This window comes from Palaemon carinicauda, chromosome 3 (genome assembly GCF_036898095.1).
Source record: "Palaemon carinicauda isolate YSFRI2023 chromosome 3, ASM3689809v2, whole genome shotgun sequence".
In the NCBI taxonomy this organism is placed as follows: Eukaryota; Metazoa; Arthropoda; class Malacostraca; order Decapoda; family Palaemonidae; genus Palaemon; species Palaemon carinicauda.
Genome location: NC_090727.1, coordinates 22,331,614 through 22,353,285, shown reverse-complemented (window position 1 = coordinate 22,353,285; position 21,672 = coordinate 22,331,614). Strand labels below are relative to the sequence as shown.

Here is a 21,672-nt window from a genome sequence, read left to right as displayed (position 1 = left end):
CATCAACCTCTCTCCCAACTACAAGGAAAAGGACAAGAGGCTAGCGTTACACCAAGAGGTGTCACTCCTGTTACAGAAGGAGGCAGTGGTGATAGTCCGGGACCATCAATCCCCGGGCTTCTACAACCGTCTCTTTCTGGTGGCCAAGAAGACAGGAGGTTGGAGACCGGTGCTGGACGTCAGTGCGCTCAATGCTTATGTCACCAAGCAGACGTTCACTATGGAGACGACGAAGTCGGTCCTAGCAGCGGTCAGGCAGGAGGACTGGATGGTCTCGTTGGATCTGAAAGACGCTTACTTTCACGTTCCTATTCATCCAGACTCCCAACCTTTCCTGAGATTCGTTTTTGGAAAGGTTGTGTACCAATTCCAAGCCCTGTGTTTTGGCCTAAGCACGGCGCCTATGGTGTTTACGCGACTGATGAGGAATATTGCAAAATTCCTCCACTTGGCGGACATCAGAGCCTCCCTTTATTTAGACGACTGGCTGTTAAGAGCCCCCACAAGTCGTCGCTGTCTGGAGAGTCTCAACTGGACTTTGGACTTGATCAAGGAACTGGGTCTTTTGGTCAACTTAGAAAAGTCCCAGCTTATTCCTTCCCAAACCATCGTTTACCTGGGAATGGAGATTCGGAGTCAAGCTTTTCGGGCTTTTCCGTCGGCCCCAAGAATCAGCCAAGCCCTAGAGTGCATTCTGAGCATGCTGAAGAGGAACAGATGCTCGGTGAGACAGTGGATGAGTCTAACAGGGACCCTGTCATCGTTAGCCCTGTTCACCGAGTTAGGGAGACTCAACCTCCGCCCCCTTCAATTCCATCTAGCAGCTCACTGGGACAAGAATATGACGCTCGAAGCGGTCTCTATTCCTGTTACCAAAGAGATGAAGACTACTCTCATGTGGTGGAAGACCAACATCCTTCTCAAGGAGGGTCTATCGTTAGCGGTTCAGACCCCCAATCTTCATCTCTATTCGGACGCATCAGACTCGGGCTGGGGCGCGACCTTGGACGGACAGGAATGCTCGGGAACATGGAACAAGGAACAGGAAACGCTTCACATCAACTGCAAGGAGTTGCTGGCAGTTCATCTGGCTTTAATGAACTTCAAGTCCCTCCTGCTAAACAAGGTGGTGGAGGTGAACTCCGACAACACCACAGCCTTGGCATACATCTCCAAGCAGGGAGGGACCCATTCGAGGAAGCTGTACGAGATAGCAAGGGACCTCCTCATTTGGTCAAGAAGTCTAAACCTCTCACTGGTAACGAGGTTCATTCAGGGCAATATGAACGTCTCGGCAGATCGCCTCAGCAGGAAAGATCAAGTCATCCCCACGGAATGGACCCTTCACAAGAGCGTGTGCAACAGACTTTGGACCTTGTGGGGTCAGCCAACGATAGATCTGTTCGCCACCTCCATGACCAAGAGGCTCCCTTTGTACTGTTCCCCAGTTCCAGACCCAGCAGCAGTTCACGTGGATGCTTTTCTGCTGGATTGGTCCCATCTCGAGCTATATGCATTCCCGCCGTTCAAGATCATCAACAGAGTCATTCAGAAGTTCGTCTCTCACGAAGGGACACGGCTGACGCTGGTTGCTCCCCTTTGGCCTGCAAGAGAATGGTTCACAGAGGTACTACAATGGCTGGTCGACGTTCCCAGGACTCTCCCTCTAAGAGTGGACCTTCTACGTCAACCTCACGTAAAGAAGGTACACCCAAACCTCCACGCTCTTCGTCTGACTGCCTTCAGACTGTCGAAAGACTCGCTAGAGCTAGAGGCTTTTCGAAGGAGGCAGCCAGAGCGATTGCCAGAGCAAGGAGGATATCCACTCGTAGAGTCTATCAATCCAAGTGGGAAGTCTTCCGAAGCTGGTGCAGAGCCAATGCAGTTTCCTCTTCCAATACCTCTGTAACCCAAGTTGCTGACTTCCTGTTACATCTTAGGAATGTTAGATCTCTTTCGGCTCCTACGATCAAAGGGTATAGAAGTATGTTGGCTTCAGTTCTCCGCCACAGAGGTTTGGATCTTTCCTCCAACAAGGATCTACAAGACATCCTTAAATCTTTCGAGACTTCTAAAGAACGTCGATTGTCCACTCCAGGCTGGAATCTAGACGTAGTCTTAAGGTTCCTTATGTCTCCTAGGTTTGAACATCTCCAGTCAGCTTCTTTCAAAGACCTTACTCTCAAAACTCTTTTCCTCGTCTGCCTTGCAACAGCCAAAAGAGTTAGTGAGGTTCACGCCTTCAGCAGGAACATAGGATTCACATCCGAATCAGCAACATGTTCCTTACAGCTCGGATTTTTAGCAAAAAATGAACTTCCTTCACGTCCTTGGCCTAGATCGTTCGAAATTCCTAGCCTTTCCAACATGGTGGGTAACGAGCTAGAAAGAGTTCTTTGCCCTGTCAGAGCTCTAAAATACTATCTTAAAAGGTCAAAACCTATACGAGGACAATCAGAGGCCTTATGGTGTGCCATCAAGAAACCTTCGATGCCTATGTCCAAAAACGCAGTTTCGTATTATATAAGGCTTCTGATTAGAGAAGTTCATTCTCACATGAAGGATGAAGACCTTGCTTTGCTGAAGGTAAGGACCCACGAAGTGAGAGCTGTAGCCACTTCGATGGCCTTTAAACAGAACCGTTCTCTGCAGAGTATCATGGATGCAACTTATTGGAGGAGCAAGTCAGTGTTTGCATCATTTTATCTCAAAGATGTCCAGTCTCTTTACGAGAACTGCTACACCCTGGGACCATTCGTAGCAGCGAGTGCAGTAGTAGGTGAGGGCTCAGCCACTACATTCCCTTAATCCCATAACCTTTTTAACCTTTCTCTTGAATGCTTTTATTGTTGTTTTTTGGGTTGTTACGGTAGGCTAGAAGCCTTCCGCATCCTAGTTGATTTGGCGGGTGGTCAATTCGTTCTTGAGAAACGCCTAGGTTAGAGGTTGTGTAGAGGTCCTTTAGTATGGGTTGCAGCCCTTTATACTTCAGCACCTTAGGGTTGTTCAGCCTCCTAAGAGGAACGCTGCGCTCAGTAAGGAAGACGAACTTATTAAAGGCAGAGTAATGGTTCAAGTCGACTTCCTTACCAGGTACTTATAATTTCATTGTTATTTTGAATAACTGATAATATGAAATACGGGATACTTAGCTTCTTGATATACATGTACACTGGTTTTCACCCACCTCCCTGGGTGTGAATCAGCTACATGATTATCGGGTAAGATTAATATTGAAAAATGTTATTTTCATTAGTAAAATAAATTTTTGAATATACTTACCCGATAATCATGATTTAATTGACCCACCCTTCCTCCCCATAGAGAACCAGTGGACCGAGGAAAAATTGAGGTGGTGTCAACAAGAAGTACTGCAGTACCTGGCCACAGGTGGCGCTGGTGAGTACACCCCCTTCTTGTATAGTGATCGCTGGCGTATCCCTTCCGTAGAATTCTGTCGGGCAACGGAGTTGACAGCTACATGATTATCGGGTAAGTATATTCAAAAATTTATTTTACTAATGAAAATAACATTTTAAATTTCGGGTGCGTTTTAAAAACTGAGTATTGTTGACTTCTTTTTGTTTTACTTTTGGCTGTGATTAGATCAGCTGACGTCTAGCTTCCGCTCTTGAGAGTGTACGGATACACTAACAAAGTATCGTTTATACCATTTCTTAACTTATTCAAACCGTCTACAGTATACAGTTGATATTACATAAGCACCAATGTGTCATAACCTATAAAATTTTTTTGTTTATTACATTTAAAACAACACACACACACGCACTCTCTCTCTCTCTCTCTCTCTCTCTCTCTCTCTCTCTCTCTCTCTCTCTCTCTCTCTCTCTCTCTTTCTCTCTCTCTCTCTCTCTCTCTCTCTCTGGGCTACTTCACTACCTCCCATTCCTTACCCCTCTCTCTCTCTAACAAATGATATCTTTGTTGCTCCTCAAAGTTTCATTTATATTGAAAACAATCATGTTTTACGAATAGAACTTACCTGGCAGTTATATATACATAGCTAATTATCTCTATTTCGGCAGAATTTTTCTAAAACTAGGCAACCGCCTTGTGGTGGTTGGGTGGTAACACCCGTTAAAGGGTGGTAGGAGGAATCATTCCCGTTTTCTGTTCTTCAGTTCATCTCTGCCGGCCGGATCGATAACACGTTGGTCCGTCATTAAGAGTTTTTTCTTCGATTTCCCTGCTCGGTGTACCAGTCTGCTTTTTTTTGGTGAAGTACTCTGATTTGGGGTTTTGGCGATCGTTGTATTTTGTTTTCTCTTAGTTTTTTTTTTTTGCTGTTTTTCATTATGAGTGAAAAGAGTCATTACCGTATCTGTGCGAATGAGGAATGTAAGGTGAGACTACCCAAAATGGCGGTTGATCCTCACACTGTTTGTTCTCATTGTAGGGGTTTTGTTTGTGCCCTTGATAATAGGTGCGGGGAATGTAAGGTTTTGGATGAGAAAGATTGGTTAATTATGAAGCGCTATGTGCGTAAGCTAGAGCTCGATAGAGTTAGGAGAGCTTCTAGGTCTAAGTCTAAGTCTGTTAGTGGTAAGGAAGACGAACTTAGCGTAGATTTATCTATTGATCCTATTATTGATTCCTCTTTGGAAGTTGATCCTTCCCTTGAGGTAGTAACTCCTGCACCTCCTACAGGTTCCGTATCTACGGATGACCCTCGGTACGCTAGCCTGGCGGCCGAGTTGAAGGCCATTAAAGAACAGCTGGAGGCCTTTAAAGGTAAGGAAAGTGAAAGTGCTTGTGTTAGTGCAGTGGAGGTGGCGACCGACCGAATCTGTCATACCCCTAGGCCTAGACCTCTACCAAGCTCCCAGGACCAAGGGAGAAGGTACGTCGATGACCGAAAGGGGGTGAGAGGTACGTACCCTCGGTCAGCCGTCGCCTCAGACAGTCCTGTTGTCTATTCCCAGGCTGCTCTTGACCGTCACGGGAAAGACGAGTCGGATGTGTTGTTTTCTTCTCCGAATTCGTCCAGACGTAAATGGAAGTATGAAGCTTCAAGACCTACTAAGAGGAGATGGAACCGCGACGAACGGTCTCGTTCTTTCTCTCCCGGTTCTAGCAGTTATGAACCTTGTCCGTCGGAGGATGATTTCGACTCCGTGCCTGTGAAAAGGACGAAGCCTGCTGCCGAAGATACGAGTGTTATTCGTCAGCCCCCCCCTTCGGATCCGCAAGACCCAGCTGATGTTGCTAAATCCTTTATGTCTGTCATGCAGGAACAACTTTTGACTTTAGTACAAGCCTTTAGCCGCCCTCACGCCCAGTCTGACAGACGTAAAGACGACTCGTTGCCGATTAAGAAGTCTGCTTCTAAGAGAGAACGGAGTTCTTCTTTAAAGAGAACTTCTCCCTCTCTACGCCAGGATGAGGAATGTGTGCTTGCGCCAGGCGATACTTCTTCGCGATACCAGGGCGATACGTTTTCTCGTTCTCGATACCGGGACGATACCTTATCGAACGAAGCTGCTTCTCGTTCTCGATACCAAGACGATACCGCCTCCCGTGCGCTTCGACACGACGATACCTCCTCTCGTTCGCTTCGCCACGACGATACCTCCTCTCGTTCGCTTCGCCACGACGATACCTCCTCTCGTTCACGACGCCACGACGATACCGACCCTAGTTCTCGACGCCACGACGATACCGCCTCTCGTTCACGACGCCACGACGATACCGCCTCTCATTCTCGCCGCCACGACGATACCGCCTCTCATTCTCGCCGCCATGACGATACCGCCTCTCGCTCTCGACGACAGAACGACTCTGCCTCTCGTTCTCGGTCCCAGGGCGATACCACCCTGCCTCTTCGGGACGATACTGCCTCTCGTTCCAAGGGTTCTTCTAGCGCGGGACTCCAGGATGCAACCCGTCTTTTGCAGGATGATGCCTTTGATTTGCCCTTGTCGGGTTCTAAGGATTCTTCTCTTTCGAAGGATATTGCAGATGTGGATCAGGCCCTCGAGGATGTTTCTGATGACGATGATAATCCTGCCGATGCTGTGGGAGATTACAAAGTTCTCTCTCGCTCCCTTCTTGAACTTTTTGGAGAGGAATTCCAACCTGCTGCCCCTCAATCTCCTCAGTCCCAATTTAACTGAAAGAAGGCCAAGAAACAGTCGGCCTTCATCAAGATGAAGCTGTCTATCTCCGCAAAGAAGGCTCTCACGAAGATTGATGACTGGATGATGGAGCGGAGACAAACAGTTAAGACTTCCTTCTCGTTTCCACCAGCTCGTCTTGCTTCAAGAGCGGGTATGTGGTATGCAACTGGAGAACCTTTGGGTCTGGGAGTGCCTTCCTCCTCCAAGGGTGACTTCTCTGGTTTAGTGGACTCTGCTAGAAGGCATGCTCTCAACTCAGCCAAGGTCATGTGGTCAATGTCGGAGCTGGATCATCTCGTCAAAGGTATTTTTAGAGCCTTTGAGGTTTTTAGTTTCCTAGACTGGTCGCTTGGGACTCTCGCAAGGAAAACTGAACAGATGGATGGATCTAGGGACCTTACGAGCATTATGTCCTGTATGGATAAGGCCCTCAGAGATGGGGCGAATGAGTTGGCTGCTCTGTTCTCAGCTGGGGTCCTAAAGAAGAGAGCTCTGCTTTGCTCTTTTGCTTCTAGGTCTGTTACCAATGCTCAAAAGTCTGAGCTTCTTTACGCCCCCCTCTCTCAACATCTTTTTCCCGAGTCTCTGGTTAATGACATTACGCGTTCTCTGGCCCAAAAAGCCACCCAAGACCTTTTATCTCGTTCTGCTCGTAAGCCCTTTGCAGCCCCTCCTTCTTCTTTGAAACGGGAGGAAAGGAGATTCCAGCAGCCCTTTCGGGGCAGGACTACTTCAAGATCAGATTTTAGAGGGAGAAGGCAAGATTCAGGACCAAGATCTACCAGGGGTTCTTTCAGACCTCGCTCCAGGAAATGAAGTTCGTCTCCTCCAGACGGTAGGCGCAAGACTGTCAGGTTTTTGGCAGTCCTGGAAGAGGAGAGGGGCGGACACCTGGTCCCTCTCAGTCATCAAGGAAGGATACAAGATCCCCTTTCTGAAAAAACCTCCTCTCGCAGATGCTCCGCTGGCCTTAGTAGCCCGGTACTCAGATCCTGGGAAACAGAAGGCTCTAGTAGACCTTGTCAACCAAATGCTAGACAAGGGGGCGATAGAACCGGTTCGGGATCTAGTCTCCCCAGGCTTTTACAATCGCCTGTTTCTGGTCCCCAAGAACTCGGGCGGATGGAGACCCGTCCTGGATGTCAGCGCGCTCAACGTATTTGTGGAGAAGACAAAGTTCTCCATGGAGACGACTCAGTCGGTGCTGGCGTCAGTACGTCCAGGGGACTGGATGGTGTCCCTCGACTTGCAGGACGCATATTTCCATGTCCCCATCCATCCGACTTCGAGGAAGTACCTGAGGTTTGTAATGGAGGGCAAGTGCTTCCAATTCAGAGCTCTTTGCTTCGGTCTCAGCACGGCTCCTCAAGTCTTCACCAGGGTAATGGCGAATGTGTCAGGTTGGCTGCATCAGGAAGGGATAAGGATATCCTTCTATCTGGACGATTGGCTGATTCGTTCACGATCGAGGGAGAAATGTCTGGAGGATTTACGGAAGACTTTTATGATGGCTCAGGATCTAGGCCTGGTCATCAACAGGGAGAAGTCTCAGATCAGACCGAATCAGACTATTCTCTATTTGGGGATAGTTCTGAATTCAGTTCTTTTTCGGGCTTCTCCCTCTCAGGAAAGACAGGCCAAGTGTCTCGTAAAAGTCAGAACTTTCCTGGACAAGAAGAGATGCACAGCGAAGGAGTGGATGAGTTTGCTGGGGACTCTGTCCTCCCTCGAACTGTTTGTCTCTCTGGGGAGACTCCACCTAAGGCCTCTTCAGCACTTTCTTTCGAAGACATGGAACAGAAAGATGCAGGAAGACTCCTTTTCCTTTCCCATTCCAATAGAAGTCAAGACTCTTCTGAAGTGGTGGCTGGACCCAACCTTGTTAGGGGAAGGGATCTCCTTACACAAGAAGAACCCAGACCTAGTGTTGTTTTCAGACGCATCAGAGTCAGGCTGGGGGGCAACACTAGGAAGCAAGGAGGTCTCAGGCGATTGGGAAGGAATTCAGCTGGGATGGCACATCAACAACAAGGAGCTGATGGCCATTTTTCTGGGGCTAAAGGCCTTCAAGGACTTGGTGTCTGGGAAGATTGTGGAGGTCAACTCAGACAACACCACAGCTCTTGCTTACATCAGGAAGCAAGGAGGGACTCACTCTCTGTCTCTCTTCGAGACAGCAAGAGAGCTCCTTCTTTGGGCGAAGGAGAACAGGATAAGCCTGCTGACGAGGTTTGTTCAGGGACAGAAGAATGTGAGGGCGGACATGCTCAGCAGGAAAGGGCAGGTCCTTCCCACAGAATGGACCCTCAACCAACAGGTCTGTCAGAGTCTCTGGAGGTTGTGGGGGAGACCCCTCATCGATCTTTTCGCCTCCAATTTATCCAAGAGGATCCCCATCTATTGCTCCCTAGTTCCGGACAGAGAGGCAATAGCAGTAGACGCCTTTTTGATGGATTGGACGGGGATGGACACTTATGCTTTTCCCCCGTTCAAGATCATCAATCTGGTAGTCAGGAAATTCGCCCTCCTCGATTCGGGACGGATGATCCTGATAGCTCCGTTCTGGCCGATGAGGGAATGGTTCACGGAGGTGGTGGACTTGTTGATGGACTTTCCAAGAAGCCTCCCTGCAAGTCCAAATCTGCTCAGACAACCCCACTTCGAGAGATATCATCAAAACCCCCTCGCTCTCAATCTGACTGCCTTCAGACTATCGAGAAGCTCGTCAGATCGAGAGGCTTTTCAGCGCAAGCTGCGAAAGCTATCGCCAGAGCGAGGAGGGTCTCTTCGCAGAGGGTCTACCAGTCCAAGTGGGAGACTTTTAGGGCTTGGTGTAGGAAGCACAAGATTTCCTCATCCACTACCTCTGTGAGCCAGATTGCGGATTTCTTGTTGTACCTCAGACAGGACGCTAAGCTAGCTGTGTCCACTATCAAAGGGTACAAAAGTATGCTCTCTTCCGTCTGTCGGCATAGAGGCTTGGACTTGTCTCGCGACAAGGACTTACATGACCTCTTGAAGTCTTTTGAGACGACCAAGCAGACCCAGTTAAAGCCCCCTTCTTGGAACCTTGATGTAGTTCTTAAATTTCTGTGCACCAAGAGATTTGAGCCCATATCACAGGCTCCCCTTAGGGAGGTTACCAAGAAGACCCTCTTTCTTTTGGCCTTAGCAACAGCTAAAAGAGTTAGTGAAGTCCATGCAATTGAAAAACAGGTAGGCTTCAATCTGAATGGGGCAGTTTGTGCCTTGAGATTAGACTTTCTCGCTAAGAACGAGAACCCTTCTAAGCCCTGGCCGAGGACCTTTGAGGTTCCTAACTTGACCAACCTAGTGGGTCAGGAGCAAGAGAGGCTGCTCTGTCCAGTACGAGCCCTCAAGACCTACTTGTCTCGCACAAAAAGTGTGAGAGGCTCTTCTAGCTCCCTGTGGTGTTCTGTGAAAGATCCTCAAAAGCCCCTTTCCAAGAACGCTTTATCCTTTTTCCTGAGGGAAGTGATAAGAGAAGCGCATCTCTTGTGTGAGGAGGAACACTTCGGACTTTTAAAAGTGCAAGCCCACGAAGTGAGGGCCATTGCGACCTCGCTTGCTTACCGCAAGAACATGTCGCTCCGTCAAATTATGGATGCGACATTCTGGAGGAGCAACTCTGTGTTCGCCTCTCATTACCTCAGAGAGGTGAGGGTGGATTATGAGAAATGTTATACCTTGGGACCATACGTAGCTACGGCTTCTGTATTAGGCAAAGGAGTTACTACCTCCCCTCAACCTTAGTTTTGTTTACTTGTGCATAGGTTGGTGTATTTTTTATTGGTTGTCTGAGGACTTCGACTTGTGTACAGTCACCTCAGTCTAGTTAGATCATTTTTATCTACTTTGCAAATGTTAGGTGGTTGGTTTGGTAAAGTTGCGGTTTTTTATTTTGGGCAATAGGTAGTCCTGAAGTCTAGTCAGATTGTTGGTCTCACCCCGTTGACAGACTCGATTGAGTGTTTTCAGCACTGCAGGTCACATCCTGGCTGACACTCCTAAGGGAAAGCGACTCAAGAGGCAGGAACCTTTGAAGTCAGCTACCTTAGCAGGTAAGGAATCAAGGTGTTTTATTTATCCTACAACTTTTTTGGTTGTTTCCCCAACGATGTTACTGTCTATCACCCTCCTCCAAGTGTGTTAATCAGCTATGTATATATAACTGCCAGGTAAGTTCTATTCGTAAAAATGGAGTTTTTATGATAAAACAAAGTTTTATGAATACTTACCTGGCAGTTATATATACATTCGAAGGCCCACCCACCTCCCCTCAGGAGACAGGTCGGGCATAGATGAACTGAAGAACAGAAAACGGGAATGATTCCTCCTACCACCCTTTAACGGGTGTTACCACCCAACCACCACAAGGCGGTTGCCTAGTTTTAGAAAAATTCTGCCGAAATAGAGATAATTAGCTATGTATATATAACTGCCAGGTAAGTATTCATAAAACTTTGTTTTATCATAAAAACTCCATATTCAATTTTCCTTACTTTCTCCAATCTCGCACCATCGGTCACATAGCGGTATTTTCGAAATTTCCGGAAAATCCGCGATATATGTATATACATGCGTTATGAAAAAAATCCGCGATGGTCGAACCGCGAAGTAGCGAGGGCTCACTGTAGAGGTGAAAGTCATGTGGTTATTGATTTTTAGCTGAAAATAGTCATCTTTGGGCCTAAAAATTGACAGTTGTGACGTGAGTTTAGAAGGGAAGGTAAGATCGACTGGCTTTTTACCTCTTCCTTAGGTGGCTGAAGCTACTCTGGTATGTGCTTGACCGGACGATAGATGCATTTGAGCCACATGATCAAGCATATGTTTCTTAGCGATAAGTTTGTTCAGAATTATCTCCCTTATCCTCCTGGATGAAGGGGAGGATAGACAACTGTATGCACCCGTGTTCTGATATGACCATACATTTAAGCAACATTGTTTTAATATTCTCCTTTCCTTAATATTTGTTCATGTTAACTTCATTAAAATGATTCATCTTTTCACATACACAGTACAGGATGGTACGTTCTGTGAAGATCTGGATGCAAAGGATGGTCAGAGTTATGAAAAATCTTATGCAGCATGCATAAAGAACCAACAGAACAACAGTGCCAGAAATTAATACCTGTACACGTTTTAGTTCACGTTTTTGTTTTCCTCTGACATTCCCTTTTTCACATCTGTTTTCCTTTGTTTTGGAAAGAATTTCATCACGTCAAAGAGGCAAAGACAACGAAAACATCTCGCTATGTCGTTTATAATGCTTCCATAATGATAAAATCACTGACTTCAATTATACAGGTATAGGTTCTTCCTTGATCTACCAGTCCATAGTAGGGACTTATCCTAACATATACCTCATCTTCATGTCTATGAGGCTGATATGAGTCATCACTTTTGTTTCTATTCAGTACCAAAGTTCTTAGACATTTCCCAGGAATGTAAACCTGCCAGTTGGTTATAGGACTTCTCCCTCCTAAGGGTAAAACTCATATCAAAGAACGAGGGTTTGTATTCGCGTAGGAACAAATCATTAGTTTTTGGAGTAATTTATATTTTTAAACATACTTACCTGGTAGTTATATACTGTATATAGCTTAGTCCCTGACGTCACGGCAGAATTTCAAAACTTGCGGCAATCGCCGATTGAGTAGCCAGGTGTACCACTGGTGCGCCCTCTACCCAGGTACCTGGAACCCTTCCAACTATTCCTCAGATCTTCCCTGCTGCCTCACCGGTGACATCGTTGGAATATCGCTCGCTGTAGCCTGTGTTATTTGCAGTTATTTTGGTGAAGTACACTTTGGCTTTGGCTTTTGCTCGTTTTGAATTTTATTATTTGGTATTTTCTTGGCCCGATTAGATATTGTTGTTTTGACCTTTACTTGTTTTGATCTCTTTCGATTTTTTCATGTCTGACTCTTCTTCGAGTATTAGAAGGTGTGTGAGAAGTTGTAAGACCCGGCTTGCTAAAGCCTCTGTAGATCTCCACTCCATTTGTGTGAAATGTAGTGGTAAATGTTGCGAATTGGATGATCGTTGTGATGAAAGTGTAATTCTGACTAAGAGTGAGTGGTTGAAGTATGACCGCTGCACTCATAAGCTTGAAAGGGATAGGATCAGGAGAAGTTAAAGTTTGTCTCGTTCTTCTAGGGATTGTTCCCCTCCCCGTGTTAACGAACCTATTGATCCTTCTCCTGTAGTGGTAGTTCCAGATCCCACTACTGTTAAAGCTAATGAACCAACTCTTAAGGACATGATGGTGGCCATTCAAGCCCTGGGCGATAGAGTGGAGTCGCTCGCAGCAGATAGGACTAAATTATGGTCCGATGTGAAAGAGTTAAAGAGTGCAAGTGTCGGTGCTAAAGTCAGTGCAGTGGAGGGTGCGGCTGCTCGGACCTGTTGTTCTCCTAGCCCTAGACCTCTTCCAAGCTCCCAACCCCTGGGAGAAGGAATGTCGACGGGAAGGCGAGAGGTGTTAGCTCCCGAGCAGTCGTCCCCTCAAGCGTACCTGTTGACGCTTTCCAGGACGCTCGCCCTCGCCATGGGAAAGGCGAGGTAAAAGTGTTTTCTTCTTCGTCGGATGATGCAGCGCCCAGACGGGGCTGGCGTCTTACATCGAGACCTCTCAAGAGGAAGATTTCCGCTGTTGAGTAGCGTCGTGTTATGACGCCTCAGGCGCCAGGTTGCAGTCATTGGAGCGTTTTCCTTCCTGCTCCAAGGAAAGTTCTCCTGCCAAGCGGCCATCTACTTCAGTAGGAGATAAAAGGAAGTTGGAAGATGTCAGGCGGCCATCCCCATCGGTAGGAAATAAATAGTTATCGGAGGCTGGTATGACCTCTGTACATGCTCCTCCTCCCCCTTTGGATTGGTACTCGTCTCCTGAACGTTCTGCAGTTTCCTTGAGGGATGTGGAGGGAGAACTAGTTGAGGAAGCAGCGTCTTCTGTTTGTCCACAGCAGCAAGTTGCTCCGAATTTAAGTGTACTGCAAGATATGCAGCAGAAATTCTCCTCCCTCATGAAGGTCTACCAGCCCACAGACAAGAAGAGAGTTGCTCGCCAAGACGTCGAGCATCAAGAATCTTCACGCCTTGACGCCAAGCGTCAGAAAGCTAAGGGTCGAGAAGTTGAACATCATGCCAAGCGTCGGGAAGGTGGAAGTCATGACGCTGAGCGTCAAGAAGTTGGGACGCCAAGTGTTAAAAAATTGGACGTCGGGACGCCGAGCGTCAAAACCTCGGACGTCATGAAACCGAACGTCGAGATCGCGGACGTCATGCCTCCGAGCGTCAGGGTTTGGAACACCGTGACGCCAGGCGTCATGATACTGGATGCCATGACGCCAGAAGTCAGGATAAAAAGGAGTTGACTCCGAGGAAGCAGGACGTCTCTACTTCGATCCGAGATCTGTCAAAAGAAGGGAACGACGACTTGTCACCTTTCCCCCCCTAGTTATCCCTTAGAGGAGGTGTCGGAAGAAGAGGACCCAAAGAACCAACATTCATTGGCAGATTTAAAGAAACTCATGAGAGTTTTTTCCGAAGTGTTTCTGGATAATTTTGTTCCTGCTGCCCCGCGTTCCCTGCCTTTAGAGTTTACGCTAGGGAAGGCTGCAAAGGAATCACTTTTTATGAAGATGGTGTTGTCTCGCTCATCTAAGAGAGCCTTAAAGATGATGGGGGACTGGATGCAATCCAAGAAGGACCAGGGAAAAACTTTTTTCTTTTCCCCCTGGCCAGATTAGCATCCAGATCCTGTATTAAGGGATACAGGAGCATGTTAGTGGCCGTCTTCAGGCATAGGGATTTGGACCTGTCCAATAAAAAAAGATCTCCAGGACCCTCTCAAATCCTTTGAAACGACTAAGGAACGATATTAGGAATTGCCAGCTTGGAATCTAGACACAGTCCTGAAGTTCCTAATGAGTAGCAGGTTTGAACCTTTATATTCAGCCTCGTTTAAGGACCTCACCATGAAAAGACTCTTTTTGGTCAGTTTGGCGACAGCAAAAAGGGTCGGTGAAATTCATGCCTTCAACACAAATATAGGCTTTAGAGATAACAAGGTTATCTGCTCCTTACAGCTAGGTTTTCTTGCTAAGAACGAATGCCCTTCACAACCCTGGCCCAAGGTTTTTGAGACTCCGAACCTTTCGGATTTGGTTGGGGAGCAATTAGAGAAGGTCCTGTGTCCAGTAAGAGCCCTGAAGTTCTACCTGGAAAGAACGAAGAATTTACGGGGCAAGTCAGAAGCACTTTGGTGCTCAGTCAAGAAACCTTCGCTACAGATGTCTAAGAATGCGCTATCCTTCTTCATCAGGCTCTTAATAAGGGAGGCTCATTCTCATTGTAGTGAGACGGACCTCAAGCTTTTGAAGGTCATGGCACATGAGGTTAGAGCTGTGGCAACGTCTGTAGCCTTCAAGCAGAATAGGTATTTGCAGAGCCTCATGGATACGACATTCTGGAGGAGCAAATCTGTGTTCGCCTCACACTATTTGAAACGTGTACAGACTTTATGAGGACTGCTACACCCTGGGACCATTTGTAGCAGCGAGTGCAGTAGTGGGAGAAGGATCTACCACTACATTCCCGTAACCTAATGCTCTTTTTCTTCCCTTGGAACTGTTGTATTTTTATGGTTGTTTGTGGAGATTGGACGCAGTTCACAATCATTGATTTATAGTCAGGTGGTCAGTTTGTTCCTTGGGAGCGCCCGGAACAAGGGTATTGGTGGAGGTCCTGTCACATAGAGGTTATACACCGTTTTGACAGCTCCTAGAGGTCTTAAGCCCCCTGAGTGGATCGCTGGGTCTCATAAGGAAAGCGGACTAATGACTAGTATCATTAAAGTCAGCTTCCTTATCAGGTACGAACCCTTAAGCTTGTTTATTAACTCTTAGGTAAATTCCAACAATGTTGGCTGTCTCTGACCCTCCACCAAAAGTGTCAATCAGCTATATAACTACCAGGTAAGTCAGATGTTTAAAAATGGTATTTTCATTAAAATAAATTTTTGAACATACATAACTGGTAGTTATATATAATTTAATTCCCACCCTCCTCCCCTCTAGAGACCTAAGGGCATGGAAGATCTGAGGAATAGTTGAAATGGTTCCAGGGACCTGGGTAGAGGGTGCACTGGTGGTACACCTGGCTACCCAATCGGCGATTGCCGCGAGTTTTGAAATTCTGCATGACGTCAGGGACTAAGCTATATATATATAACTACCAGGTAAGTATGTTCAAAAATTTATTCTATTATGAAAATATCATTTCTCCTAGCCCTGGCCTCTGCCGAGAGAGTCAGCCAGCGACATGATCTGTCTTATGATATCGCCCATTCAAGGGGATGGGGGCAAGTGACACCGAGTTTCATATTTGAGTTTGTTAGATTGAAAGTCTCAGTTCTGTGACAGATGACCCAGACCAACTGTTACAGAACTGAGACTCTCACTCTAACAAACTCAAATATGAAACTCGGTGTCACTTGCCCCCATCCCCTTGAATGGGCGATATCATAAGACAGATCATGTCGCTGGCTGACTTTCTCGGCAGAGGCCAGTGCTAGAGAAATGATATTTTCATAATAAAATTTTTTAACATACTTACCCGGTAGTTATATATATAGCTTAGTCCCTGACGTCACGGCAGAGTTTCAAAACTCGCGGCAATCGCCGATTGGGTAGCCAGGTGTACCACAAGTGCGCCCTCTACCAAGGTCCCCGGAACCATTTCAACTATTCCTCAGATTTTCCATGCCCTTAGGTCTCTAGAGGGGAGGAAATACTTGAAAAAAACCTCCAGAGTCCGCCCTCAGATCAGCAGGCTCTTAGTGAGCATGGAGGGGACCAAGAGGAAGATTACAGGATCAGACTGGTAATCGAGAGAGCCATACAACCAGGCTCCTCACCTCCCAGTCGTCATCCCTGTGATCACGACTTCAGGGGTGTCGGCACATCCCTGGCGTTCAAGAAGAATTTATCTCTTGACGCAGGTTTAACAAGCGGGCGTGTGGAAACGGCAAATAACGTTCACCGCCCACTACCTGCAGGACATTGCCCACAGGAACCTGAACACATTTACTGTACCTTAAGTCCTAGACTGCACAAAATGTGGTCAATAACACCTCAGCTCCCTTGTAGGACAAGTAGCAGTTGGTTGTGGGCAGATGTTACCCACGAGTAAGTCTAGGATGAATGCACGAGTGACTGGCCATTTCATATTTCACTCTCCCCGCTCTTGGGGTCAAACATCCAAGGAACCCTACAAGCTTTCTTCCTCTGACTGCAGGTGGGTACCATGCCCTTTATGTAGCCTGATATATGTTTATGTATTTATGTCCCCCATTCTCCAAGCGAGGTGGTCAGGCAATGTCTAGGTTAAGTGGGGAACTTCGCTCCAAAATTATGCTTACCTGGTCAAGTCACATTGCTAAATTCTACACATAGCACAGATTGCCCTGACTGTCGTCCTATAGTGATTACGAGGTGTCAGGGCACTCTCTGATCAGCTCATGCGAAGCACAGTGTCACCCCGGGAGTCTTCAGCCAGTTGGATTTAGGACTTCCATCCACCATGGGGTGAGTCTCCAACGTAAAGAGTGTAAGGTTTGTATATAGCGCCGGAACATAGGACAAACGGTTGGATTTAGGACTTGGGGTGAGTCTCCAACGTAAAGAGTGTGAGGTTTGTATATAGCGCCAGAACATATGACAAATTTAGAATATGTATTATTCCTGACCATACAAACCTGAAGCTCTTTACGCATACTGGTCCCGCCATCACCTTCCCCCGGAAGTCCTGCCGGAATTGGAAAGTAGCGGTTGTTTACTAGCGCTGGTGTGAGGTGGGTGGCTGGTCTACTCCCACTACCTCCCTCCGCTAACTAGCAGAGGGTAGTTACACCTCCAAAAGGCTTTAATGGCCAGTTTCAGCTATCGCCAAAGTAATACTCCTATGTAAAGAGCTCCAGGTTTGTAGTTAGGAAAAATACAAATTATTTTAAATTTGTTGTTTTTTGTCAGGCAGAACTAGGAGAGTAAAATAACAACAGGGCGTCCGCGGCAGAGGTAGCCCTCTCGAGCACAGTTTTCTATATCGGCCCGATTTCTATACGACGTTTTAGAAAACTGGCTGCAGAGAGGGCTGCTCTGCCGCAGCGAAAAAATAAAAATAATCTAATTATGGTGATTATAAATTTTTTCTAAATTCTTTATTGATGTTTTCCATGTCTTCTTTATGTGACAATTTGGCTAGACTTTACCTTGAATTGTGCCATCAAAATTTAGATATAGTATTTCTATTTAAAAAAAAAAATCATGAAAGTCTTTAAAAAGAATCACTGCTTGTTTATTTCAAGTCAAAATTCCTCTAAAAATTTCAGTCAAAAATCATCTATAAAAATTTCAGTCAAAAATCCTCTATAAAAATTTCAGTCAAAAATCCTCTAAAAATTTCAGTCAAAAATCCTATATAAAAATTTCAGTCAAAAATCCTATATAAAAATTTCAGTCAAAAATCCTCTAAAAATTTCAGTCAAAAATCATCATAAAAAATTCTGTAAAAAATCCTATGAAAAAAATTGTCAAAATCTCTCATTAAAAAATTCAGTCAAAAATCCTCAGAAAAAATTACTTTTCAATTTAATTTCAAATCAAAATTCCTCATTACAGTCATAGCTGACCTTTGAGTACTACAAACCTTATTTTACATAATAATTCAGAAACATTGACATTTATACATAATCATGATATTCTTCCAAGAGAAGTCAAGGATCCTAAATCAAGCTTTGCAGTCTGCGTTCGGGTGGACGCTAACGGCAGTGTCACGCAGTAGGACGTAACCCTGAAACTAAAACGTGTATGGGGGAATTTGGGAGCTTCCCCATTGGTTGCCCGTTCCAGTGCTGTTGCTGCCCGTCGTCCGGAAACGGCAGATTTCGACTGATAGGGTGGGACAGCATGGCATCTTAGGTCAGCTTAATAATAATAGGACAGGTTGTAGGTGATTATGATACATTTAATTATGACCCACACGGCTGGCGTGCATAGCACATTTCGCTACCTCATTGCAAGAGGGTCGTAACTCCAAATTTGCTAGTTTTGAGTTATATGGTGTACAAGATTGCCGAATTGATTCTGCATCTTTTGGTAAAAGAGTCGTAAATCTAGGTGAATTAGCGGCCGAGAGATGGCACTAAGAAGATTTGTGAAACATGATCAAATTCATAGGACTTAGCAACTTTCAAATGCGTCTCCTGAAAAATCAGGAATTTGGAGTTACGACCCTCTTGCAATGAGGTAGCGATTTGTGTACTGCTTGCCAGAACAAAGGATCTTTGAGGTAATGTTTATTTGGAGCGAAGTGAGCCACGGCAGTGAAATCCATTTCAGGTATGTCATATAAACTATAAGTAATTATGATACAGTACTTTGATAGTACCCCAGCGGTTTGCATGCACAGCACATCTATGTACCGCTTGCCAGAATACAGGAGCAGTGAGATGATGTTTATTGCAAGCAAAACTAACCACGGCGAAGCAAAGTCCATTTGAGTGGTGGCAAATTGCACAGCCTTCTCTTTAGCCAGTTTTCTAAATCGTCGTATAGAAATCGGGCCGATATAGAAAACTTTGCTTTAGAGAGGCACCTCTTGCCGCAGTCACTCTGTCGGTGTTGCTTCGTCCTGTTAGTTTTACATGAAAAAAACATTTTTATCTGTTATTTTTCTTGGATTTGTTTTATTCTGTTGTTATCTTCCGCACATACCTAGTTTTCCTTTGCCACTACCCATAATCCCAGTTCCCACCTGGGGACCCCCATTAGTGTAGGGGTATGTAGGGCGGTGGTAATCGGAAAACAATGGCTTTATGGAAGGTAACAACATAACAAAACAAAAGGAGAATACCAAAGAAAAAAATAGTTTTTCATGTTTATTACCAATAAACATTAATGCGTTGCTCGTGTATTCTGGCAAGCGTTACATGGTTGTGCTGGGCACGCCATATGCGTGGGTTACTATCAAAGTACTGTATTATGACTACCTATAATCTATTTACAGACACCAAATGTTTTTGCTCTGTCGTGGCTCAATTCACTCACAAATAAACAGAATCTCATCACTCCTCTGTTTAACCGTTTTACCCCCAGGCTATTTGGAACTTTCCAACCCTTAACCCCCAGGCGTTTTTTTTTTCTATTTTCAAGCACATTTTGCAATATTTATTTTTTAAATTGCTCTAACAGCCTTAATTTTCATCATAGAGAGGTCAGGTTGGTCTCATTCTTTTGGAAAATGCCTGAAGTTTTGCATAAAGTTATAAAAAATATGCAAAAAAAAAAAATGTAAATAGCATTTTTTTGCAAGGACGTACCACTACTTCCATGGGGGTAAAGGGATGAGTTTTGTGAAACGTACCAGTACGTCCTTTGGGGGTAAAAGGGTTAAGCAAGAGGTACATGAATGCGCTGCACACGCCGGCTGTGTAATCATTATTTAACGTATCATAGTTACATAACTCCTGTATTTTTATTATCAAGCTGATCTCGGATGCCTTATTGTCCTACCCTATCAGTCGGAGTCTGGTGTTTCCGTTTGACGATCAGCAACGGCACCGGAACGGCCAGCCGTTGGGGAAGCCCCAAGTTGCGCCATGCGTCTTATAGTTTCGGGTTTACGGACTTTTGCGTGACAGTGCTTACAGTGTCAATCTGAACGTAGACCACCAGGTTTAACACACTTAGGACACTTGACTTCTCTTGGAAGAACAACGTGGTTATGTGAAAATGTCAATGTCTCTGAATTATGTAAAATAAGGCTTGTAGTACTCAAATGTCAGCCATGACTATAACGTGGAATTTTTTTATTTGAAATAAACTGGCAAAGTTATTTTTCTATGAGGATTTTCGAGCGAATTTTTTAACATAGTTTTTAAACCCCTCTTAAATGTTGACCATGACTGAAATTAGTTTATTTGAAATGAACTGAAGTGTATTTTTAATGATGGAAATGAAAACGCTATAAAACGGGTGATTCAATTATATCTGAATTTTGATTGACCAATACAAGGTGAGGCTTAGTCAAATCTTGATACTGAAAAACATCAAACAACTTAGAAAAATGACATAGTGTATTTACTGTAATTTCATTATTTTATCTCTGTTATTATGCATTTGCACATTATAAGGATGAGTCTCTTATTATAGTGTTGAAGGGTTGTGTTATTTATAGGAACAAATCTTTTAAGTTGCACTGTTCACCTTAACCGCCCCACAAGGCTTCCTGCAGCCAGGTCTGTTTTACCTCATTGAAAGCTTAATGGCCATTCTAGCTTAGCTCAATTCATACTCATATTAGGTTAGGAAAAATACAAATGATTAAAAGATTTTATATGTTTTATCTTAATTGGTTATTAGATTTTTTATAAATGTAGTATCCTCTTGATTTCGTATGAAAATACTGTACCTTCTGTTAAACGATTAGTATCTACCCTGAATATTAATAAAATTAGAGATTAATTTTTATTTATTGTAGGTATACATTGCCAGTTCAAAACTAATTTATATTTTTCTTCCGTAGATTGGCGAAGGGCGTCGAGAATGCCCGAATCAGGATTTATATTTTCTCATAGGGGGAACATGTCTTCAGAACTGGAAGTCATTGAATTTGTTAACAAGGTGCAGTAATTGATGACAGGCGGTGAACCCAAGCAAGTAGCGTCAACTGTCGAGAGCTTTTCACTTTTGTCTTCGACTTCACTGAGTACAGACGCTCTATTGCATGATTTAAAGGTCGCTCATGAATGGCAGAGGCTAGGGACAGTGACATTACCCTAGCAATCAGGACAATGCCCTAGAGACTGACCGTATAATATATGATCAGCGCCCAAGCCTCCTCTCCACCCAAGCTAGGACCAGTGGCTGCTGATGACTCAGCAGATAGACCTATAGGCTCCCCCAAACCCCCCAACCTTAGCTCACAAGGATGGTAAGGTTGCAGACCCTAATGGCACTAATGAGTCTGAGCGGGACTCGAACCCACGACTGGCAAACACCAGGCAGAGACGTTACCAATCAGGCCACAGCAATCGTCCCTTTGTGCCAATTGTAGGTTTGTAGATGTTTACATTGACCAGTCTTTTGAGTGTCGTATTTGTATAATAGTGGGTAGGTAGGTTGGTTGACCAAGGCACCAGCCACCTGCTGAGGTACTATTGCTAAAGAGTTATCGAGTCCTTTGACCTGCCAGATAGTACAGTAATAACATTTGGCCTACTCTTTACACATTATCCTTTTTCCTTTACCACCTGACAACACTAAGGTAACTGAAAAATTCTTTTAAGTGGTTAACTACTCCCCTGTAATTGTTCAGTGGCTAGTTTCCATATAGTAAGCGTAAAAGAGACACTTTAGCTACGGTAAGCAGCTTTTCTAGGACGACACTCCAAAATCGAACCATTGTTCTTTAGACTGGGTAGTGCCACAGCCTCTGTACCATGGTCTTG

The 21,672-nt window shown here is 45.2% G+C and overlaps 1 long non-coding RNA gene across 1 annotated transcript in view; it reads left to right on the top strand.

The window, feature by feature from the left end:
* The window catches only part of LOC137636881 (uncharacterized), a 52,008-nt gene extending 30,601 nt beyond the window's left edge, over positions 1-21,407 (top strand). Inside the window, exon 3 of the long non-coding RNA XR_011043269.1 lies at positions 20,748-21,407. This is a non-coding gene — a long non-coding RNA (uncharacterized lncRNA). The remainder of the gene's footprint in view (positions 1-20,747) is intronic.
* Positions 21,408-21,672: the final 265 nt, after the last annotated feature.